This window comes from Zootoca vivipara, chromosome 8, assembly GCF_963506605.1.
Source record: "Zootoca vivipara chromosome 8, rZooViv1.1, whole genome shotgun sequence".
Taxonomy (NCBI): domain Eukaryota; kingdom Metazoa; phylum Chordata; class Lepidosauria; order Squamata; family Lacertidae; genus Zootoca; species Zootoca vivipara.
Window position 1 is genome coordinate 69,021,539 of NC_083283.1, and position 25,996 is coordinate 69,047,534.

A 25,996-nucleotide genomic window follows, 5' to 3' on the forward strand; every position below is an offset into this window, starting at 1 on the left:
GGCATGCCCTTTTAATCCTTCACGCTTTTTTGATTGATAGTTTAATATATAACACAGCATAATTTTAGGACAACATTTAAGTACTTTTGGGAAATTAGGACCGTTTTTGACTAGATGATCAGCAACTGATAGAAGTTTCAGATGAAGCATGAACTATTGTGGCCTAGTGATGACAGGCAAAGAACAAGAAATTAATTGATGGTCTTTAATGCCAATTTATGCCTTGAAATTATCCTGGGAAGGTTACTGGACTCAGACAAGATTTATTGGTTCTTGCTATTTTTAAGAAACAAAAATCTGATAAAAAGCCCCCCCCCCCGCTCCATCACTTCTTTTACTACAGAGTGATTCATGATAATTTTAAGAATGCATTAACACAATGACTCACCAGCTGCTACTCTTCTGTACATATGCAGAACATTTAGGTTACAATCCTTTACCTGGAGTAAGCCCTGTTGAATTCAATGGGACTTATTTCTGAATACAGTGTTTCTGAATTTCAGTGTTTCTGAATTTCTGAATACAGCACACCTCTGGTTGCATATCTTTCAGGATGCAAATGCGGCAAACCCGGAAGTATTTGCCTGGGTTTCACCGCATGTGCATGCACAGAAGTGCTAAACCACGCTGTGTGCATGCGCAGAAGCAGCACTTCCCATTGTGAATTCCTCAGGATGCTGCTGGACCTCCGGAATGGATTCCGTTCACAACCCTACTACTGTAGATTTGAATAACAGGGTTTGGGAACATGTTTCCCCACAGATGCTGCTGAACTCCAACTCCCATTGTGTATACTGACTGGGGCAGATGGGAGTTGGAATCCAGACATTTCTACAGAGGTTCTCTACCTCAATGTAGAGGATTACATGGAGAGTGAAATGTCTGGAAAATGCAAGGCAATCTGTTTTTGTTTTTGTTTAAAATGCCGTTGTTCTTTGGGAAGGAAGAAGATGCTTCCTATTACAATGTTCTAGATGTCTAAAAGCTAGCACAACTCTATGTCTGCCTAGTCCTCCTGCAATACTTCATTTGCGTGGGCAGAAGAACCATCAGAAAGGGGACAGAAAGGAGCAGGCAAAACACTGTGTTTGGAGAAACAGAGATCTGCTTACAGCTCATTCCTCACATCAGCCAGAGAGCAGGAGTCAGTCAGGAAAATGCAGGGGTTAAGGGCCATTGGTGATATCATCAGCTGGTAGGATAGGGATGCAGGTGGCACTGTGGTCTAAACCACTGAGCCTCTTGGGCTTGCCGATCAGAAGGTTGGCGGTTCAAATCCCCATGACAGAGTGAGCTCCCATTGCTATTTCCCAGCTCCTGCCAACCTAGCAGTTCAAAAACACGCCAGTGCAAGTAGATAAACAGGTACCGCTGCGGTGAGAAGGTAATGGCATTCCTGTGTGCTCTGGCTTCTGCTGCTGTGTCCCGTTGCACCAGGAGCGGCTTAGTCATGCTCGCCACATGACCCGGAAAGCTGTCTGTGGACAAACACCGGCTCCCTCGGCCTGAAAGCGAGATGAGTGCCGCAACCCCATAGTCATCTTTGACTGGACTTAACTGCCCAGGGGTCCTTTACCTTTCACCTTTACCAGCTGGTAGGACAGGTATCTTCCTCAGCTGTCTCCCCTCTTTCCATGTTTAACTTAATGTAGTAAACTATCAATGCACCCATCTCTAGTTTGGGAGCCTCTGGGCCAAATGTACACTGCAAATAAATGTTAATAATAAATAATGTCATTTAGGCATAATCCTTTGATTCTAGGCAATCATAGTGCATTCAACTGAGTCCCAAAACAAGTCTCTCAACATGTTATGTTTTCTGAAGTAGAAATGAGAGATAGAACCATCTATGACTTGGCGTACCACAGTCATATATTATATATTACATTGAGCAGAGATTAATAGAAAATTAATGTTTGATCAATTGAATATTATTATATTAAGTAGAGATTGGAACTCTTTCCTACACAACCTAACCTGGTGTCCTTCAGGTGTTTCGGATGCCAACTCCCATAAGCCCTAGGCAGTGCATGCCTAATGGTCAGAGGCAACAGAAGCTAAAGTCCAAACATTTGGAGTGTCCAAGACTGAGGAGGGCTGATCTATCCACTCTACCACATTGGCTCCATGAGAAACAAATGGCTCCTTTTTAAGCTGGGAGAAAGTAACAGATAAAGAAATAGTCTTAAGTGTACTTCAAGTTCCCACTGAGACTAGTGATAAAAGCCTGACTTTGTTTATCCCAATTTGCCAGACCCAATTCTTGGGGAATTATGACCTCCCCATTTGTTCTTCATCTATTTTGCCCTCTCAGTGGTGTTGCTGGGTTACTGTGGGATGTGGAACTGGTGCCAATAGGCTTTAAAATGACTACTCTAGTCTACTGAGACTAAAGTGACACTTTCAAACCTTGGGAGTGTCGTCCTGCAGAGAGGATAGGGTGACAGTGTCAGATGATTCCATTGACAGAAACCGAGGACAAGGCAGGCACCTGTCAAAAAGGAGAAGGGGAGAGATTTGTCCTGAGTCACCAGGGAGGCACTGACACAGAGTATCAAGGGAAACAAAAAGGGTCACAGGGATAAAAAATAAAAAAGGACTTGGTTTCAGAATTCAGTGAAAGGAAATGCCTGTGAGATTTCTCTGAGAGAAGCAGAACCAGGCTCTGGAGTAAAAAACAACAACCTTGGAAATCAAATTTTGTTCATCTTGCAGATTCCCCTCCTTGTTTTCTGCAGTTTTGACATCAACAGCCATTACACCTTAAGGCCAGGGTTCATGGAGACAGACAATCAGGATGTGGAGTTGGGTACTAGAATCAGCATCCCGGTCATCAGGTTTCATCAAAATCTGAAAACATGTCCTGTGGAAATATGTTCAGAAGTGTGTAGGCAAGGTATGATGAAATCACAGACGATAGAGGGAAGTCTGAGTAAACTTCCTTGTCTTTTCTAGCTTCCTGTCCCTCCTTAAAAGTAAAAACAACAACAACAACCAAAAGGTAAACAAAGCACAAATTAAGAATATATTGTGTGAAATAAAACAAGCTTCTTCAACTTCGGCCCTCCAGATGTTTTGAGACTACAATTCCCACCATCCCTGACCACTGGTCCTGCTAGCTAGGGATCATGGGAGTTGTAGGCCAAAAAACATCTGGAGGGCCAAGTTTGAGGAAGTGTGAAGTAAAAGAATTAATGCAATTGGGCCCAACTTGCTGAACTGAATCGGTTGGCAGAATCCATTAGCCCAGAATTTGGAGTGAATTTTAGTAATAATTTTCATACGTTTACACCACAATCCTATGCAGATATCTCAGAGTAAGTCCCACTGAATTCAGTGAAGCTTGCTTCTGAATAGACTTTTGTTTTATGTTTTGTGAGATTCCTCAGAAAACAAATCCTTTAGGCATCATACAAAGTTTAAAAAAGAACAAAAACAATCATGAAGCTACATTCCAGTCCTCTGCATGACCATTAAAGTGCACCAACTTTTTGTCTCATAGAAATGCTTGTTCCAAAGTCATATTCCAGGTTTTTTAAAAACAAACAAACAAACACAATAAGCTTAGCATACAACCAACCAGCATAAGGAATATATACAGCAAAGAACAAAAATAGCCATTATGTGTTAAAACCACCAAGCATACAGCTGAAGTGTAAAACCATATCTTGAAAGGCAAGCTTATCTAGACCTGGGTTAAGTGTAGGCTGTACCTCAGTGATCAAATGTGCAAAAGCTCCCAGATACAGTCTCTAGGTCTAGTGCAGAGGTCGGCAACCTTATCCGAGGATGGGCCGGTCAATGCTTCGTCCGTCGGAGGATGGGCCGGAGCATGTGCTCTTCCATGTCAGAGGAGCACCCATGCATGTGCACACACACTATTTCTGGCGCTCCTCCGACCCAGAAGTGTGCCGGAAATGGCATGTGCTCATGCACACGGGCACTTCTCCGTCCCACACATGTGCACACATGCTATTTCCGGCACACATCCGGGTCGGAGGAGCGCCTGTGCACATGCTCACAGGCACCATCAACCCGGAAGTCGGTCCCTGTGCCGCACTGCACCATGCTGGTAAGAGTGGGTGGGGGGCAGGGGGCAACAGGGAGCTCCATGGGCCAGTTAGACAAGCCTCGTGGGCCGCTACTGGCCCAAGGGCCTTAGGTTGCCGACCCCTGGTCTAGTGCCTCAAGGCAGGGTTGAGAAAGGTTCCCAGTCAAATGGAGGAGGCTAGCCATTTTCAGCTGAATCTCCTTGCAGACTTTCATGCTCAATGTGCTCAGGTCACATGATGTGGGGTGGAGCCAGGTAGATGGGAATGTTTTGGGGCAGGGCTGGTGTATATCTCCCTCGTGCCTGTTAAACTGTTTTTGAGATTCAATAAGTTTTTCTAAATGCCCAAAAAGGGCTAAAGAGGAAGTTAACTTCAAAGTAGATACAATTTAAAGTAACAGAATACAATGGGCACTAAATTGCAAATGCAAATTTCACTAGTTTGAGGGCACTTTTTAAACTTTTATAACCTGGTGATACACTTGCTTGTACTTTACGTAATAGAAATTTGAGCAGAGATTTTGTTGTAAATTGAGGCGGAGGTTAGTAACGTTTATAATTTTTTCTCCCGAAAAATGTTTAATTACATTGGAGCTATTGTTATTTATGTAATTCAAAGAGGATTCAAGGAACCATAAAAAAGGATTTCTTGCTTTCAGCTAAGTACCGTATGCAATTATACAATTACTGTTTTCATATCTTGTAATGCAAATTGTACCTAGATGTTATTTTAAAATTACATTGTCATATTAAAATGTGTTCCTTCTGTCACTTTATAAATAGATGTCTCATATGGTTATGAATGCTGGTAAATGAAGCAATTAGTATGCAAAATGTCAGAGTCTCATTGTTCAGCCACCCGCCACCCCAGCCCCAATGGACTTTCTAGTAAGAAGTGCCATGTGTAGGAAAGTGAAGGTGTTCTGAATTCAGCAGCACTCAAACAGTGCAAAGTTGGATCAAACAGTAGAAAGAGTTGGGGAGAGGAAATTAGATGTGCTGACATCAGTTTTATGAAATGTATTGAGATGTTTGTTTCAGACAATTTCAAGAAGGGGTGGAGAGGTGGGTGGAGAGAAGAGTAAGACCTGAAAATAACCAGGGCGGTCGCCAGATTCTGTGCCCAAATATGCAGACTCAGACTTTCTTCCCAGCCCGTCTGATTTTTTTCCTCAATGGCACCCCGAGCGAGCTAGGCTCAGCTTTCTGCAGCCACTATTTTAAGGGTTAAACTTTTAGCACTGTTATATAATTAATAATTTTCTTTTAAATCTTGTTCAAAGCAACTTTTATACGTTATGCTCCCGGAAACTGTTTCTCAAAGGGATCCGTTTTATTTTTATTTTATTCTCATTTTATTTTACTTCTAAGAGCTGGTCCTCGACCGTAATAATAAATGAATCTGAATCTGAGTAAGAGACGCAAAACAGATGTGAAACAGATTGTCCCAATCCATGTGTCAGGAGTATGGGCAGGAGTCAGGCTCTGGGGCCTGTAGTGCTTTGCAGGACTGGGGCATGCCTCAACTTGTGCTGGAGAAGCAAGGCGTGGCCACACAGGTGAAGTCCTCAGCTTGTGCTGGAGAAGCAAGGAGTAATCACCCAGGTGAGGCCACTTGAGATCTCACTGCACCTGGTGGCAGGAGCTGGGAGGGATAAAAGCCCAGCATTTCCCTTCAGCTCTTTGCCACAGCAACGCTATCCCTGCCTGGTTGCATCTGGCCTCCTGTTCCTTGGACCCTTGCCTTGTTGCTGCTGTGCTTCTTGGACCCCTGCCTCACCTTCGCCTTGCTCCTGCCCCGTGGACCTTCGCCTTGCTTCTCGTTCCTGGATCCTTCGCCTTGCTCCTTGCTCCTTGGACCATTGCTTCGCCTTCGCCTTGCTCCTGCCCCGTGGACCTTCGCCTTGCTTCTCGTTCCTGGATCCTTCACCTTGCTCCTTGCTCCTTGGACCCTTGCTTCGCCTTCACCTTGCTCTTGCCCTGTGGACCTTCGCCTCTGCCTTCGACCCTGCTTCTTCACCACCATCTTGCCTCTGGTCCTGACGCCCGCCGACCGGACCGTGACACCATGCTCTTGAGTTGCATTGTTGGTAGACCCCTCACAGAGTTCGCTGTGAAGAGAGATTGATTGTTAAATCACTCTGTAAATTATAGCTCTGTAAGGAGAATATGCCCCTTCATGGATCACTGCCTTGAATAACTCCAAGAAGCTATGAGCTATGTCATGCAGGGCCACCCAAGACAGACAGGTCATAGCCAAGAGTTTAGACTAAATGTGATCCACCTGGAGAAGGAACTCCAGTATTTTGCCTACAAAACTCCATGGACATATAAAAGGAGAAGCTTTGAGAAGAAAGTGAGAGTTTCCAAGGCAAGCTCTGGTTCATGGGGTCACGGAGAGTCAAACACGACTAAGACAACTAAACAACAACAAGGGGAATATGGGGTTTCCTAACACAGAAGTCAACTCCTAGGGCTGAGGTCCTTTCATCCCCCAATAAAATATTTGAGAAGGCTGCCCTTCAAAAGTTGATAGCCATTGCCATTCAAATGGTATGTGTGTGCCGTGTCAGGTGATCAATTACATGGGGTGGGGCTTCCCTGCTCCCCCAATATTTTTTCATGTTGGCACCCCTGTCTCCTAACAACTCTATGCACCCTTAACAAGCCACAGCTCACAGATTTCTTTGGGTGAAGTCGCGACTGTTTAAAGTGCAACCATAGTGCTGTAAATGTATACAGTGGTACCTCGGTTTATGAACACAATTGGTTCCAGAAGTATGTTCATAAACTGAAGCGTTCATAAACTGAAGCGAACTTTCCCACTGAAAGTAATGGAAAGTGAATTAATCCGTTCCAGACGGTGTGTGGAGTACTTAAACTGAAGCGTTCATAAACTGAAGCGAACTTTCCCATTGAAAGTAATGGAAAGTGGATTAATCCGTTCCAGACGGGTCCACAGAGTACTCAACCTGAAGCGTACTTAACCTGAGATATGAGTGTAATCGGTTCTGGAAGTCTGTTCATAAACTGAAGCGTTCATAAACTGAAGCGAACTTTCCCACTGAAAGTAATGGAAAGTGAATTAATCCGTTCCAGATGGATCCGCGGTGTTCGTAAACCGAAAATTCGTAAACCGAGGTGTTCATAAACTGAGGTTCCATTGTATAGCGATTTGTTTTTGTTGTTATTGATTAATATTGAATAATCATTAGGTTTCAGTATCATATGACAGGACAAGTCCATGTATCATAGAAACTGATGAAAATCAATAACAACAAGTATACTGTGGCTTTTTGAAATGCTTGAAGTATACAAAGCATACAAAATATGCCTGAGACTTAAGAAAGCAGACAAAACTCAAGAAAGACCGCTCAGTAGTCTAGACCTCATGTGGAGATCAACAAAGTGACATGTGGACTGACACAGCTTTCAGTCAGGCTCGGTGGACAAAGGTCCTGCTGAGGTAACAAATCTCCAGGGAACACCCAATGAGCCCAAGCGCCACACAGGAAGACACTAGGGTCCTCTTGAGAAAAAAACATCACATCACAGCGTCAAGCAACCGAAAAAATGGGGTGACAAGCTTGTGGGTGGTAAATAATTGTGTTTTCCTCTGTCAAGAAAAGCTTTTGGTTCTCTGAGAAAATGTGCAGTTCCAACTGACAGAAGGGAAGTTCATATTGGAGGCTATAGGAAATTCAAAGTGAAGACCTGTTCACCACAGTGGACCTAGGATCATACATCAGAAACCCACCAGCACAACCATGTGGAGAAGCCCCATGCAGGTAAGTTTGTGTGCAAGCAAGACCTTTGAGAGAGTGTTGTTGTGAAGCATTGGGTCTGTATCACTAAGCACACTCTACTTCCCAGAGTGCACTGGGGGCGTACCTGGGTTTGGAATTTGGTTTCCTATACTGTAGATGGAGATGTTGCTGGAGGCAAATGATCGTTAGGAACGGGGTAGCAATTTGATCCAGCTCACAATTAAAAATGAATTTATAAAATGAAAACATTCCAAAACAATGAGAACTGAAACACAGCCATCCTTCAAAATCCACACTTATCCTAATTTTGCAGTTGTCCAACCAACCAGTGTTTACAAAAATGCACCTATTAAGGGAATGTGTGCATTAAAATGGACATATTAGTGAAAATAACTTACGGAAATGTATTCTATGAGGGGAAGTTGCTCGCAATAATGTCAAAACTGCATACATTAGGGGCAAAATGTTGTGCATCTTCATGAGGATTTTTTAAAGGAAATCTGTAAATGGTCTTGTGATTTTGTAATGGTTTTGCCGGGTTCTGTTATGGTCTTGTTTTGTTTTGCTTTTGTTTTTGTTTATATGGGCTTAAAGCCGTAATAAATATCTATCTTTTAAGAAAATCACAAATTGCTACATAAATGTAGAGAACTGAATTTTAGGTTGGAAAATCAGGAATGGAGAGAACGGAAACTGACAGATCTTCACATCCCTACTTGCAATATTTGAGTTGGTTCACAAATATACATGGAGACCAGAGGTGGAGGTAAACGGCTCAACACACCCACAGCAGCAAAAGCCACTGCTCCCTCCCCCTATAATATAACCAAAGAGGCAGTCAGCGCCCCAAGAAGCTTCCAACCTCCCTGAGGTAAAAACTAGCCTTTTTTCCAGACACCTTTTGGGGTGGGTAGCCTATGCCCTCTCCCTCCTAGAGTAGGGATGGTGAACCTGTGGCCCTCTAGGTGTTCTTAGACTCAAACTCCCATCAGCTGAAGCCGACATAGCTAATGGTCAGGGATGATGGGAATTGTAGTTATACAACTATAAGGCCAGATGTGTCCGCCTCCCTGCTTTAGTGGGCATTATGTAGGAGCAGAGCTTGGCAGGCGACTTTCAAGGCCACCTGTTCTGACTACTGCAAGGATTAGAATTCAAAAGAGAGTTTTGCAATGCGGTATCCAATAAGGGATTTAAAAGATTAAGTAGAAATACATTCATGAGTTGTCCATTTTGAACTTTGGGAAAGGTTGTGTTTCCATTTTCATTTAACAATGTCTCTCTTCCTGGGAATTCAGAAATATCCAGTAATGAAATCTCTTCATACAGCATAATCAGTTGTGTGTGGCAAACCCAGAGAGATCTGACCAGCTCAAATAAGGTTTAGGTAAGCAGCTGAACTTTGAAGCCTTGCTGCCTCATACATATCTAAAGCTTGCTCCTAAAGTGATTCCAGATCAGAGCCATCCTATTTTCAAAAATCTCATTCATCAAGTAGCTGATTTTTTAATTTATTTTTTAAGTATTGCTTGATCTCCACTGGGCACTGTTGCTTTGCTACTTCCAAAGAAGACACAACAGCAGCAAAATCCAGAAAAATAAAACCATAAGGACAGCAGTGAACCAAAGTTCATGAAAATCACTAACAACCAAAGGTTGAAATACTGGTCTTGGACCCAGGAGCACTAACCAGCAAAACACAAACAAGGAAGGAAGTAGGCGAACTCCAGCTGTTCAAAAATCTGAGTCAGACATTTGTGCAGCATAGTTTGGCTATATTTTTTTGTTCAGAGAACTGAGATTTTGGATAACACTGCATCGTAGGAGTGGGCAAATCTGTCAACCTTGGTTTCTCTCAGTTTCTCATTCCTCTAATCTTAAGAATAAAGGTAAAGGGACCCCTGACCATTAGGTCCAGTCGTGACCGACTCTGGGGTTGTGCGCTCACCTCGCATTATTGGCCGAGGGAGCCAGCATATAGCTTCCAGGTCATGTGGCCAGCATGACAAAGCCGCTTCTGGCAAACCAGAGCAGCACATGGAAACGCCGTTTACCTTCCCGCTGTAGCGGTTCCTATTTATCTACTTGCATTTTGATGTGCTTTCGAACTGCTAGGTTGGCAGGAGCTGGGACCAAGCAATGGGAGCTCACCCCATCACAGGGATTCGAACCGCCGACCTTCTGATCAGCAAGCCCTAGGCTCAGTGGTTTAACCACAGTGCCACCTGGGTCCCAATCTTAAGAATAGATCTCCACATTTTGTATGTTTGCAACACTAAATTTATGCACTGTAATGTGACCTTTACCAAAGTATGTGTATTTTTTTACAGGTAGGTAGCCGTGTTGGTCTGCCGTAGTTGAAACAAAATAAAAAAAATCCTTCCAGTAGCACCTTAGAGACCAACTAAAGTTTGTCATTGTTATGAGCTTTCATGTGCATGCACACTTCTTCAGATACACTGAAACAGAAGTCACCAGACCCTTATATATAGTGAGAGGGTGGGGAGGGGTATTACTAAGAAGGGTGGTGGGAATGGGGGATTGGCTGATAGGTGTGGTAAACCTGTTGACTACTGTTAACAACTGCAATTGGTCTTACAGGAAAAAGCAAGGCGTGAGGTGGCTAAAAATAGCTTTATCATGTATAATGAGATCAATGTCTCTATTCAGACCAGGTCTCTCCATGGTTTTAAGTGCTACTTTTATTTTATATTATTGCAACTTATTAGCAAACTTACAATTTTGTGTAACCACTATGCACTTTAAAAAACTTTTTGTTAAGTGTAATAAATTTTCATTGTAGTAATGAAAATGAAGTATACATTTTAATGTGCAGAAACAATTTGTACATTTATAAGACAGGCAACGTTCTATAGATACATAGACACTGTCACTGTTTCGAAAGGTCAACTGTGTTATTTTTCCATCAGTGAGGGGAGGAAAGAAAACTACATCCCATCAATTTGAGGGATGCATAGGATATGGTGCTGTCCACTGTGAATTGGATCATTTCATTTATTACTGTGCCATTTCTACTGGAATACATTACATCAAGACAAGACTTTCATAACTGGAATATTGATGCTGGTATAATTTGAAGAGAGAAAAACTTTTCAAAGATGCCAAAGCAGCAGCAAAAGTCAAACAGTTTCATTTCAGCAATGAAGTCTAGAGTTGTGCCATTTTGTTCAGGAACCACATTACATCTTCTCACCAACTCAAGAGGAATGCAAAGCCAGGTCCAGGCAGTGTCAGAAATTAGCACATATTTCCCATAGCAGCATGGCTTAGTTTGAAGACAATTGGCTCTTTTTTTCCTGAGTAAAATACCGTATTGGCATGAATATAAGCCTCACTTTTTTTCCAAATTCCAACTGTGAAAAGTGCTGCTTAAATTTGCGACCTTACAAAAATTGGCTTCTACGCTATTGCTACTGAAACAGACATAAGGTAAAACGGAACGGGTGTGAGTGCCTGCAGAATTTTAAGGGAGCAGCTTATATTCGGGTATTGTCTATTCCCCCCTTCATTTTTCCCCTTGAATTTTAAAGGTGTGGCTTATATTTGGGGCAATACGGTCAGTCAGCCAGGCCGCTCTTCCAAAGACCACAGTCTGATTTTCAGGATTTCACAAAATTGTTCAATGAAAGCCTTCCTTAAGCCATGTGGAATGCAGGTGCCAGGTGCGATTCAGGTGTCACCCAATGCCCGATCAGAGAGTCCCTGAACCAAGACGCAGTCTGCTTCAGTTAAGGGGGCAGGAAAGGGAAAGAATAATGTCTTTTTATAAAAAAAAATAGGGACAGTCTGAAGTTAGAACTGGCTCAAAATTGTGAGCTAGGGTGGGGACAGAATGGGGGGGAGGCTGGAATTAAAGGTGAATTCTAGGTTGGAGGATGAAATTGCATAGTAGATTAAGGAGGAGCTCTAGCACGACAGGAGGCAAATGGCAGCAGTAAGCAACATTTTAGATTATTAGTTATTGTATTTATTAGTCACAGGAAAGGAATTTGTGAAGCAGCACCCGTACCCCAGGGGATTGATCCTGTGGGGTGGGATGCAAGGGGAGCTGCAACATGGGCTTACCTTCTCCTGGGAAAATGCAGCCACCAGATAGGTAGGTCTTGGTCTTTTATGTGAACTACCTCCCTCTCCTTCCTGCCTGATCCCCATATGTTCATTTGGCCTGGGCGCTGGCACTGGTGGAGGAAGAGGGGTGCGGGGGAAGCTGTGATCCACTATGATCCCAGTGGGGTGCCATCGCGGCTACCCCCTGTGCACTGGGTGCCACACCCCCACAAGCGGCGCATCACGCCCCCAGGACACACGCCACGCCCCTGCTGAAGCTCCGCCACTGGGCCCTGGCTGAATCCAGTACCTACCATTGTGAAGGCAGAATTCCTTGTGCTAACATGGCAACTTCATTGAATACAAACCCAAAACCAATCAAAAAATTAAAATAAAATGCAGGTAGCTGAATTGGTATAGGTAGGCTTGTCAATATTTACGTAACGTTTGGCAGAGTACAGAGGTTACTGCCATCACTACCAAATTACATTTTCGGTTTTATTACGCTTAGATCATTTATATATCAGTTAAATTTACACTGGAGATTCCAGGAGAGCATATCTCTCCCTCTCTCTAATCTTCCCCATGTCTCCATCTTGAAACTCACTAAAAATCATTGTGACAACAGCACCATTCTAATGATGATTCCCTGCACTGAAGATGTAATATGCATAGGGCACAGTGAAGGTTATCTGTCATTCATCCAACCTCAACAGCTGATGTCTTGATGGAGTCATCTTCATGGCACTCACTCATCTCAACTGCAGCTATGACAGGCAGAGCAAAACTCGCAAGATGATACAGGAAAAGGAAAAAGTCATCAAAAAGGTGAGGATAAAATTGGCAGCTGGTAAAAATAGCAATTAAGAAGAGGCAAGAGTGTGATGGCTGTCAGTTGAGTACGTCTCTCACACAAGTTAATATGAAATTAAGTTAAGCGTTGCAAAGGCAATCCCATTATTGTTTTATGTAGCTTTTAGTTGTCTCTGGATATTTACGCATTTTTACAAGACTGCCCACTGGAATTACACATGGTATGAAATCTCAGCCAGTTCTGGTTCCTTACTGAGTATTCATATATATAACAGACATCATATATTTGTCTTCACTTCTTGTACATCCTTTGCATTTTAATGTGTATGCCTAAAACATATGAGGAATATTCCTAGAAAGAATATAATGTGTGTCTCTTCATATGCTGTGAAGCATTTTGGTTCAGGTAGAATAGGTAGATTTTGGAGAGTGTAGAATATTACATTTCCTCTTACACTCCAGGCCTAGATGATCTAGGTCATAACCTGGCTGGCATCTTCCTATGCAAGAGAAGTTATACACACAGTTTGTTCCATCATTCTATTAGATCATGTGTCAAAATAGTTCTCAGCAGTTGTGCTCACCTATTCAGCAAGAAGGGAGTGTGTGCTAAGGGAATTAGCTTTGTTTATTCCCTACATTTGTATCCCATATTTCTTCCATCATAGAACTCAAGATGGTGTGCATGTGGTTCCTTGGAGGTGTTCCATCAGAGCACCAGTCAGACTCAGAAGGCCTGTTTAGCTTCAATCAGTGGTCTTCAACCTTGGGTCCTTTGGGTTAGACTACAATGCCCATTGTTCCCAGCCATTGGCCATGCTGATTGGAGATGATGTAGGACAAAAACATATAGGGACCCATGGCTGAAGATTGTGGTGGCCTTATGTGCCTTCAAACCATACAGTGATTTCTTACTTATGCAGGAGATCTTCTCAGTGAACTGTGCTCCAGAACACCTTACTTATCCTCAAATGTATTGTAAATTTGTTATCTGGTTTAGCTGAACCCTGGTTGTGAGGATTATTTGTGAACACATTTGTGGTGAATAGAACTGGTGCAGACGAACTTCAAAAAAGCTACTGCTCCTGTGTGACTTGATGCTCTTACCAAGGCTGGATCTGCACTGATCTTTTAAACGCTATTAGATACAATGTTCTATAATGGTGAATGTGGTTTCCTTTTGCTCCGCAGCGCCCTCTGGTGTCACATTTTATTAACACATTTTAACGTTATAAATCATGAGTGTAGATCCACCCCAAGATGCCCCTTAATGCACAGCTATTTAAGATGTGGCTACTGCCCCCTTATCCGTTGCATGTGGTCAACCTAAATCGTAACTTGAAAGGGAAACTCAAACTATCAGGGAAGCTTGTGCATAGTAACAAGCTACATCCTGTTCTGAATTTTATTCTGTCTAAAGAAGACTGAATCCCAGAGAATAACAGATCACCAATGCAATTTGAATTAGGATGGTGGGAGCAAATCCCTGTGGATTTGGTAGCCCTACATTGAAGGTGTTCCAGAATGAGACTTGCTTGCTTAAATCAATCAATCAGTGACTAATATTAAAGTGCTGCTATGTCCATTCTCTAAGCCAGAGTTCTCATTCACACAGAGAGATGAGTGTGGGTAACTTTCTATATGTCAGTCTCATTGTGACGAGCATAGCTGCCAAGTCTCCCGTATTCCCCGGGAAATCCCCGTTTTTCCAGCTGTTCCTAGCTGGAAAAAAACGATTTTTTTGTTTCCCCCTGGTTTATTCTGGCGCGGTGGCCATTTTGGAACTGGGCAGAGCATGCTCAGAAGCGACTTTTGATGCTGCTCTGCCCAGTTCCAAAATGGCTGCAGTGCGACTTCTGGCGCGGCGGCAATTTTGGAACTGGGCAAAGCAGCATCAAAAGTCACTTCTGAGCATGCTCCGCCCAGTTCCAAAATGTGGCAGTGCTACTTCCAGTCTGCTACTTCCGCCCGGCCCCTTATTTCCCTGACAGCAACTTGGCAGGTATGGTGATGAGTAAGATAAAGATGTAGAGATCAGGGATGCTCCCCTGCCCCCAAGCTATGCACATACAGTGGTACCTCTGGTTACAAACTTAATTCATTCCGGAGGTCCATTCTTAACCTGAAACCATTCTTAACCTGAGGTACCACTTTAGCTAATGGGGCCTCCTGCTGCTGCTGCCGCGGCACCAGCACACAATTTCTGTTCTCATCCTGAGGTAAAGTTCTTAAACCAAGGTACTACTTCCGGGTTAGTGGAGTCTGTAACCCAAAGTGTTTGTAACCACTTTACAGGCCACATGATTAGATCCCCTTAAAAAGGACTGGAGTGTAATAGTCTAATTTCCTCCTAGCAACTCCCATTCAGTTCACGAATCCCAGGGCCAGACTAATTGTCATGTTAAGCAAAAGTTTGCTTTTGGTTTACTGAATATTGGCAAGGGGGGGGGGAGAATCCAGATCTGGATTTGGACAATGGCAAGGTAAAATCTCCTCTCTCCCTACACTTGATCAGTCCAGATCAGTGGTGAACCCCAGTGACTGCTACTTAGTTAAAAAATGAAGTGTGCAAGGTCCAGTCTCTATGCTTAACATCAAGTCTAGTTTGATGTTATGGCAAACAGATTACCTCCTTCCCAAAAAGTTTCAGCTTTAAATAGCAATATGAGGAAAAAATGATGTTCCCCCCCCCCTCCAAGAAAATTTGAAGTTCTATCTACAGATACTGGTCATATTCATTTACCCAATGCATTGGAATCCCACAACCTCCCTTCCCAATATTATTTTTCAGTCTGTCACTCCCTCTGCCCTGAACCTTTCAGTCTCTTTGACAGTCTCAGCTGGCCGGCCCCAGTCTTCCTCTGCACACAAAAGTGCAACAAAAAGATCATGTTCAGAACATGTTGCTAGTGCAACAGCGCAGCTTTCATGATGAAAAGCCAATATGCCTTTTGGGTGGCAGTAAACACCCAAGCTAAAGATATTCAGCTTTAAGGGACACGTTCATTTGAACTTGTTCATGAATCAAGTCAGCGTATTGCAGGCAGCACGAGAAGTATCTGTGTTGAAACCAGCAACATATCTAAAAGCTACTTTGTTGTAATTGAAGTTTGGTTTTCTGATTTAAATCACCTTCACTGCGTCACATGCATGTGCTTTGGATTTTTGTTTGATATACAGTATCGAGCACCTTTCCTTAAAACACCTTTTCACTAGGAAAACTGTCATCTGTAATCTAAACTTTTGGGGCTGTCTAGTGTTGCAACCTTTTGCTTCCAGATAATGCTAAACTACAAATCCCATCAGACTTAGCAAGCAGGGTCAAAGATCTAAGACAATTACTAGGGCTGGGCTGATATGCTCCCCATTTTGCAGCCCAATTCACAGGCTGCAAAAGGAGGTGATATTTTGCTGCTTTTGGGGAGAGGATGCAGGATGTATGGATTAGTATGTTGTGGGTCTGTATCATTTTTCCTGTGTTCATTCAATAAAAGCCTGACTAATGTATTAATCCTTTTTTAAAGTATGTATTTATATTCACATTTAAATATGTATTTCTGAACATGTTTTCTCACTAAATGCACATTGATAAATGTATGTCATTCGAAAGTACACATCTGTAGACACTTTATCATAAAATAACATTTAAAAATGCGTTTTGGCAAACAGTTTGAGAAAGAACTGCATGCAAAATTCAGTGAAGTGTGAGCTCTGGAGAATACCTATGGGCTCCTCCAGGCAACATATTCAATCAGCATTCATCCTGATTTGACTGCACAAAGCTTACACAGTGGTTAGATTATGTCTTTATTTTGCATTCATTCTGATTTGTTTGAGGTGCTGTTATACGACAACGAGCATAAATACTGCATTCGTTCATCATTCTTTCATCCCACACCTTTCAATGTATTTCCCTATCACTTTCCAAACTGCAAAAAGTTTATTTAATTTTTTTGTGGTCTTAAAAGTTGAGTTGTAAGTTGTGATATGCATTTGAATCCCCCCCCCCCCGGGCAAAAAAAGTTGCATCAGAATTCAAACTCCTTAAGCATACTTGGCGCAGGATGAATTTCAGGGAGCAACACTCACTGGCCCTCATACTGTCTCTATTTGGCTGCCGGCCACCATATTTCTTTGCCCTGGAGTGATGTTACATCATATGTTTAATATCTCTGTTTCCAGTGATGCTTGAGGAAGGAGAGTCTCAAAGTACAGTACCAACAATTCACAGCAACTCACCTAGTGGCCTGCATTTCGCTCAGTGGGTCACCATTTCCTACAGCCCTCATTTACCCTGCCATGGCAACAAGCACGATGTAAAAATTTTAGGTGATACCTTTGCTAAAGAGTATTCATGCACTTTGCAGCTGCAAGTTTATGCTTCATCTGTTGATATGCTCTGGCTTTTGACACTTGGGAAACTCAATGAGATGCTACAACATATGTGTTAAAAAGGGATCGATATTGGCTGGACAAATTTTGTGAGAGTTTTTTTTATATTTTTATGTTTTTAAAGGCATTGTCTATTATAGGTGAGAAAACAGCCCATAAGCATTTGCTGATTTCCGTGGGAGAGAACAAATATTTCTTGAGACACTTAAGCCAAGGTTGGGGGGGGGCAGGTCTGTGGAGCTTGTAGCAAGACTTCTAAAACACATCAAAATTCTCAAAGGGTTCAGTTGTTACAATACTGGAGATAGGTTAAAAGAGTCAATTTTCCCCGCACAGCCAAGTCTAGTGTCTCTCAGCTGAAGAGTGAGATAATTCAATAAAATGAAGAGTGAACTTTAACATTGCTGCAAATGAAAATATATTGTGAGAGAAAAGTCTACTACTGTATAACAAATTAAAACTCGCCACATCCAGCTCAATGCAAAATAGATTTTAAAGTCTCCAGTTGTTATTGAAAATGGGTGGAAAATAGCAGGCTGTTAATGGCTGTGGTACTCTATTATTATAGTGCTTGACAATGTGTAGTGTCTAAACTGGTGTTGTGCATAGTTCTATGCTATCGCATAAATTTATGCAGTTCATTTGGAGATAAAAAGTGAGGTGCTGACGCTTATATATATGTTCCCACTGCATGCGCGGAGTTCACAGCCTTGCTCCGTAACCGCTGAACCAAATTGCATCAAAGTAGGACAAAGCGTACCTTGCCCATCAGGGAGGGATTTGGCATAATTTTTTATAAAAAAACCACACCTTTCACACCTAAAATAATGATTAAACACAAAAAAGTGGTGCCTAAATTCACCAGCAGAAGGTCTGAAGACTCCAGCAGCATCCAATAGAAAGACAGATCGCACGCTGCTGCCTCCAAAGCCGTGCCACCAGATGACATCACAAACTTCCACAGCAACCAACTGAAAACAGGCCTTTTGCAGCAACAAGGCCCAACATTGCCCAGCAGTCTGAATAGGCCGCAGCAGACTAGGCCACTTTCCAGACTAGGCGAAGTGGAGGTAGGGGCCTGCCTGGGGGGGGTGGGGGGCTGAATAGGGGGCAGGGATAGGTAATGGGTCAGAAAAGGGTGGGGGGAGACACAGGGATAAAACCTGCCCTCTCCACGGTATCTTGCCTCGGCTTTGCAGACTAGGCTACTTTCCATACTAGGCCAAGTGGAGGTAGGGGCCTGCCTGGGTGGAGCATGGGGGGGGCAAATAGGTCATAGGTTGGGACAGGGTGGGCCCAATCACAGGGATGAACTGGGGGATGGGGGAGGGACAGAACAGGGTGGGGGGAGACACAGGGATGCACCTATGTAAACATAACACACGGAAATAGGGGGACTCTGAAGGTGAGGGGAGTCTGAAGTGGAACTCTGAGGCTCCATTTAACAAACTGAGCCACCGCAACGCGTGGCAGGGCCAACTCGTATCATTATAAAAATCAAACACACCGAGTAAACTTACCAAAATGTACCGTACAAGAGAGGATCCAATGTTTGTTGGAAATGCTGAGATAGAGAAGGTTCTCTATACCATATGCATGGTAGCTCTGCAAGCATTCAAAAACGTTTTGGGAAATTGTATATGAGGAAATTAAATAGGTGGTAAAACTTACCTTCCCAAAGAGACCAGAAGCCTTCTTCCTGGCAATAATACGGGAATAAATACCAAGGAAAGTAATAAATTTATTTTTATGTGCAACAGCGGCTGCAAGAATAACTTAAGAAAATATTGTTCTAACAAAGGATCAATGGTTGCAGAAATTTGCTGAGTTAATTGCAGAGTTTGTTGAGTTAGCAAGTTTGACGGCCAAAATATGATGGACAAAACAAGAAGAAGAAGCACATGGGAATATTTTGGGAAATGTTTTTTTAAAGGGTGGTATTAAGGTTAACTGGCAAGTGGGATAAGCCTATGATCAGCAGTAGACAAGATAAGGGATCAGAAAGGATGGGGGAGGGAGAGATGAATAAATATATGGCTATGTAGCAAACAAAAGAATATGAAATAGGATATCGATGAAAGATAAATCAGGAAGTCTATGTAAGATAATGAAAAGTCAATGAATGGATGTATTATGCAAACTGAAAATTATATTTTTTTAAATAAATAAATGAATAAAATTGTTGTGGGTGTCAGCACAACCAACAACAAAAAGAGAGGTGGTGGCAATTCACACTGTTGAGTACCATCATACATAAAAAGCATTATAGGAGGGAGACTCTCCTAGTGGTGTAGATGTTTGATTTGGAGTGTCCCAAAGCTTACTGCAGAGTGCACATCCCCAGGTGTGTGTGTGTGTGCGCACACGCATCACATAGAAAGGGAGAGAAAGGGGACATAGATTTGCACAAAGGTTGTATGCATAAACTAAATTGCACATGCAGATGTAGATCCATAAACAAATTAAGCTCCATAGAAATAGAAATATGTCTCACACATTTTAGAGCCAGGCACTTCTAGATACCCCTCCTCCTGACACCTCCTGCTTTACTGAAGCAGAGTAGATAAGTCAGGAGCAGAGCCAAAATAATGTCCTAAAGAAGGTCAGACTTCTCGAGTCTTCTGAACTCTGTGGAGGCAGATGTTTTCTAGTCATCGATCACTGTCAGCCTGCCCCACTTCTGCAGAGAAGCTGCCCTTTAGTGTATTTGCGGTGAGAGGAGGGGAGACGGAAAAAAAGATTTATTCGGGATATAAATATTCAGAGCAAAAGAGCACCTGCTGGTGAGTAGAATCATCTCTGATGCAGACTGCGAATCTTATTAGGGCTAGGCTGAAATGGCACACATACCAGTTTCCTGAAAATATTATCTGCTTGTGGAAATGGGGGCTAATTTTCTGCTGGTTTTTATTTATTTTTACAGGGGTGGGGGAGATATTTCTCAGTTTTTCTAGAGTTGCTATTTATCTTACTGAATTTTGCTGAGAAGTGCATCTGCCAAGAAGCTGTGGACAGAGTCTTTGTGACACTTTCCACCAGAAACACTTGGGAAGTAGACCCCGTTTCTTAAATCCCTCCCTTCACCATGTCTTCCTTGCCCTACCAGAAGTGGATCAATGCAACCAATGAAAGTCAGAGGCATTCCTGCCCTTCCTTGCCTCTCTGAGATATGTGGAAAGTACAGCCATTCATGACAGGGGGTTTCACCACCATTAATTCTATATATGATTTTTAAGGAATGTTAGTAGTTTATATTGTTTTACACTATACTGTATTCCAGTGTTGTTAGCGGGTTGCATATTGGAGAGGGGTTTGCTTTGTGATCTGCCTGGAGAACTCCTGTTACAAGGCAGCTAAATAAATGCAATAAACAAGCAAACACATGAAATAAAATCACCAATACCAAATGTCTTAGTAAACAGCAGTATATATACAGTTCATTTCTGGAATCTTACACTTTCCCTAATGCCTTACAAAATGACAAAATGCATATGTGCAAGGCCTGATTATGAACACAAGAACAAGCATTTATTACGTTGTCTTTTTAAAAAAACTAAGCATAAAGTATTACTCGGCAGAAAATTCAGTACTGCAGCAATAGAGAATATTTTGGTGCTAAATTTCTATAATCTCCCAATCTCTCCTTTGAACATAGACCATCTCTCACATAGACTGGCCATCTGCAGATACGATTAGCGGATAAATTCTGTAATTATACAGCATTTGGGTGTATTTTCATCATTATGCCATCTTCTATTAAATATTATGTTTGTGGCTAATGGTGTCCTTTTCCTCCACGTCAAGAGCGCATTTTGTCAGATTGATTGTGCAATAACTCAATATGGCTAATAATGTATGTCGGCCATTAAGATTAATAGTGTTCCTGGAAAACTGATAGAAGAAATGCCACAATTCATATGAGCAAAAATCTCTTCGGTTATATAAATGTCCTAATTATATTTAGTTTCATTAAACTAAACATGAATAAATCACCTACTCAGGGTGTATAAAGGTTGAAGCGTGATACTAAATTGATTTTATGTCCTAACAGGACACACTTTACACTTACAAACTTGCTGGAGAAAACAATTCATGAGGAAACAGACAGTCATCCATCTAGTCATCCATCTACAAAACAGTGACAGGTGAGCCCAGGAGCAGGATGGCATGATGGGGGAGTGGGGCTTCCTCAACCTCCTGTTCCCAATAGGATGGAGAGGAAAGGAGTGAGGCAGTAGATACATTAGCATGGTGCAAATGTACCAGCAGATACAATAGGGCTCTCCTGGTAATGTGTTTGCACTGCACCAACCTCCCTGCTGCTTCTCCCCTCTCCCTCTTGGTGAGCAGTGGCAACTCAGCTGCCGGGAGCTCAACACACCACCCCATCATGCCATTGACTACTAGGTGAACCTCAGGTCATATGGCAGAAGCTTTGGTGGTTCAATTTGGTGGTTCAAAGCAGTTTCACTATTTTATGATGCTGTTTCATTGCCAACTAGGGTTGGGCAATATCTGGTTTTCAATGTTGTTGATGTATCGCCAGCTAAACATGGCAATATACCAATATATCATGGAATCTGGAATAAGGATGGAGCTATGTAGAGGCACCTGCTGGTTTCACCCAGGCTAGATATAGACATGGCGAAGAAGCGGTTCAGTTAAACGCATTGTAAACTGATACAGGGAAACAAAATCCTTCCAGCAGCACCTTAAAGACCAACTAAGTTTTTATTTGGGTATGAAAGCTCATACCAAAATAAAAACTTAGTTGGTCTTTAAGGTGCTGCTGGAAGGAATTTCTTTATTTTGTTTTGACTACGTCAGACCATCACGGCTACCTACCTGTAACTGATACAGGGAAATCCACTAGGGAAAGATGGGAGTCCACAGCGCCATCTGGTGTCACAGTGTTATATCGCCTATACAAGAGATGTCCAACAGGTCGATCAGGATCGACTGGTCCAGTGATGGCGAACCTATGACATGCGTGTCAGACATGACACGCAGAGCCCTCACTGCTGGCACATGCCCCATCGGCCCATTCACGCTGTGGTTGTTGGTTCCCCCTCCCCATTTGTTCTCCCGCTGCTCCTACAGCTTGTCTCCACTACAGCTTGTCTCCGCTGTTAAAACCCGGATCCTTTGTTGTTCTGTCCTGTTTTTTTTCTGGAGCTTTGGCAGACTATGATTGGGTATAACAGTGTTTGTTTTTTAAACCCGTTCTGTGCTGGGTTTTTTTGGCACTTTAGCAGACTATGTCGGTGCTGCGTGTTAGTTCCAGAGAAGGTATTATTCGTCATTTATTTCTGTTCTCTTTTCCCCCAAAAAAGTGCAGCAGCTTTGGCGCACCGCCCCCCAAAAACCAAAGCAACTTTTTCACTCCCCCCCAAAAAACCCTCCAAAACAGCTCCCCCCCAAAAGCTCAACAACTCTGGGCACTTTGTGATAAATAAGGGGTTTTTGGTTTGGTTTGGTTAAATAATTAGTTTTTGGTTTATTAAATACAGTTATATATTACAATTATACATTTTTGTTATTTAAACTATAAATATCACGAAATTATGGTTTTTTTCCTCGAAGTGACACACCACCCGAGTTATGCTCGGTTCTTTGGCGAATTTTGACACACCAAGCTCAAAAGGTTGACTGGTCGATCCCTGGGAGGCTTAGGTAACTGGCTCCTCCATCCGCCCCCGCCCCCTTGCCCGTCCCCTAGATCACTAGAACGGAAGACAGAGTTCTCACTGTGAGGCTGACTGTTTATTTACTGAACTCTATGTGAGTACCTTTTTTCATTTACTAGACCTGAACCCCCCCCCCCAAAAAAACAGGACGTTCCTCCCCCAGAAAAGCTCAACAACTTTGACCTGAACCCCCCAAAAGGGGTAGATCACTGCCAAGATTTCAATTGTTTGAGTAGATCACAGTCTCTTGGAAGTCGGATGTCCCTGGCATATAAAACACATATAAAACACTTTTTCTTTACCAATCTAGCTGAGTCTACAGTTTTTTTTTCTGCATCGCCATTTTTGCTACCACCTGCTGTTGAAATTCCCAGGTTCCTACAGCAGGCAGGGGGAAGCTGAGCCTGCAGAGTTAACAGGGGCAACAAGAATCAAGAGAAGCATTGACTGACTTCACGACTTTCTCCATATTGTGATTTTTGCATAGGACACACACACACACCCATGGTTTATGATATATTGCCAGGTCAAAAATTATGAAACCGATACAGTATCACAATATGGCATTCAAACAGGTTTGGGACGATATATCGCTCAGCCCTATTGACAACATTATTTTCTCCTCCTCCATTATTTCCTCTTCTGATCCTCTCAGATCTCACAAGACCAAAAGTAGATAAACCAATACAGTGGTACCTCAGTTTACAAACACAATTGGTTCCGGAAGTCTGTACTTAACCTGAAGTGTACTTAACCTGAAGCGAACTTTCCCATTGAAAGTAATGGAAAGTGGATTAATCTGTTCCAGACGGGTCCGCAGAGTACTCAACCTGAAGCGTACTTAACCCGAGGTATGAGTGTAATTGGTTCTGGAAGTCCGTACTTAACCTGAAGCGTACTTAACCTGAAGCGAACTTTCCCATTGAAAGTAATGGAAAGTGGATTAATCCATTCCAGACAGGTCCACAGAGTACTTAAACTGAAAATACTCAAACCGAGGCGTACGTATGACTGTACATCCAATCCTCCTGTTCTATGATACAGTAGTACACTGCATAACTGCCAAGCCTCCCTTCTTCTTTTTTTTGCGGGAAACTCCCTTATTCCAAGCCACAGCTGTCAGCCTTCCCTTTTTTTGCTGGAAATTCCCTTATTCCAGCGCCGTTTCCCACTGCTATCCAGGATTGTTAGATATGCTGTAGACCTAGACTACGGCCCCCCGGGCCGGATGCCGCCCAATTGGCCTCCCAATCCGGCCCGCAGCGCCCCCCGCTGCCGCCGCCCGCTCTTGCGGCACGCTGCGCGGCGGCACACTTCCAGATCGGGGGAAAATTGCCGAAAATCGTTTCTGCACATGCGTATGGGCCTCTCCCGACCCAGAAGAGGTCATTTCCGGTGCACTTCCAGGTCGGGGGAGGTGCACTTCCGGGTCGGGGGAGGCCAAACAATTTTCGGCGATTTTTCCGGCCTGGAAGCGTGCCACCGCGCCAGTAAGTGGGTGTGCGCATGCGCACTGGCGCGCACTCCCCCACCCTCTGGCCCACTGCGCGCGCACTCTCCCGCCCTCCGGCCTGCCGCACGATCGGCGCGGCGGGCACCGGCCTGAAGGCGGGTAAGTCTGGGGACCCCTGCTGTAGACTGTCCCTGGGACAGGTGAGGCTGCTGATCCCTTATTTTCAAATCCGAAAATTGACAGCTATGGTACACTGAGACATTTAGCCAGCCTTTTTTCTTTTTGTTTCCTCTGAAATTTGTTACGGTTTTTCTTAAAAATAAAATCCTGACCAAGAATCTCCACATTCATCTAGAAATTTCACTTTAGGGAAGCTTTGGTAGAAAATTTATTCCTACGCCTTTTTGGTAAATTACAGTCATGTTACACAGTTACAGCATAACTTGCTTGATCCTAAACTGATTATCCTGTCAATTAATGTCAAAGGGTTGCCTCCAGTTTAGGCTGGCTCATCACCTGCAATATTCTGGTAAGCTCTGTTGTCTCCCTAGCCACCAAGGCCAAGAAGATTGCAGGGTACCAGAGACATAGGTTATCTCTCTTTAAACAGACATTTAAAGCTTTCCTGTTTTGCTCAGCGTGTGTTACAATTGTTGCTGCTTTTATATGGTCATTTTGCTTAAAATTAGTTGTATTTAGAGTCGTGACGGTTAGAGGGAAGGGGCCTGTGTGGGAGACAAGCAAGAGTGGGTTTTTCTCAGGGTGTGAGACTGAGGAAAAGTTGAAAACTTTCCAGGTGGGAGCTGCAGAGATTCACTTCTATGTATGTGGATTGAAGATTAGCAGTGTGGTGTGTGTGATAATTTCCTTACTTCCTTTGCCTTCCCCTCTTTTCTTTTGTTGTTTTTTTTGTCTTTTTTTCTTTTTAGATTTCATTTGTTCTGGGTTTAATTTGATTGTATTGTGAACTTTGATTGTATTGTGAACTCTTTATTAGAATTCCCACCAAAAATTATTGAAAAATTAGTTGTATTTAAATTACTGCTTGTCTTGTTTTAAATGTTTGTATCCAAGAAATGTGGACCCCTTTCTTTAACTATGTTAATGGCCAACATCAAGGCCTTCTTATACCAACTGCTCAAAATTCTCAGTGGAGGGCTTACTTTAAGTAATATGTTTGAATGTTGAAATGTGTAAGTGTATGTCTAGAGAGAATGGATAAAACAAAACACTATTCGACATACTGCTAGATAAGTGCTTAATGGCTATTGTATTTGTTAAAAAATTGATTACAAAATGTTATATGACTGCCCAGAAAAGCAGCCAAACCAACCAATCCTAAGGCTATGAGACTAATTCATTTTAAAATGCTTTTATTTGGATCTTAATGGTACAAAGAGCATAAAATAGAGTAGAAAACTATTATCTGCAAAGTTCAGCTTCACCCTACTCTAGATGCTCGACAAGCTGAAAGAGAATCAAATAGGGTTTTGTTGTTCTTGCTGTTTGAATTTGTGCCATTTCTGAGATATCGGCCTCTGTTGTCTCTCGGGTCCAAAATGACAAATTAAACGGAAAAAATTAAGAAACCCACTCCATTTTCTGTTGAAGAGCTCTCTGTTCTCTGTTGGACAGCAAGATGTAAGGAGCAATATATAACAGCCCTTTGAAATAAAATGTTGCCCATAATTTTCACTGTATTTGGACACCCCCCAGATAAATTAGCAATGTTTCTTTCATATTAGTCAAATCTATCACGAGTAGG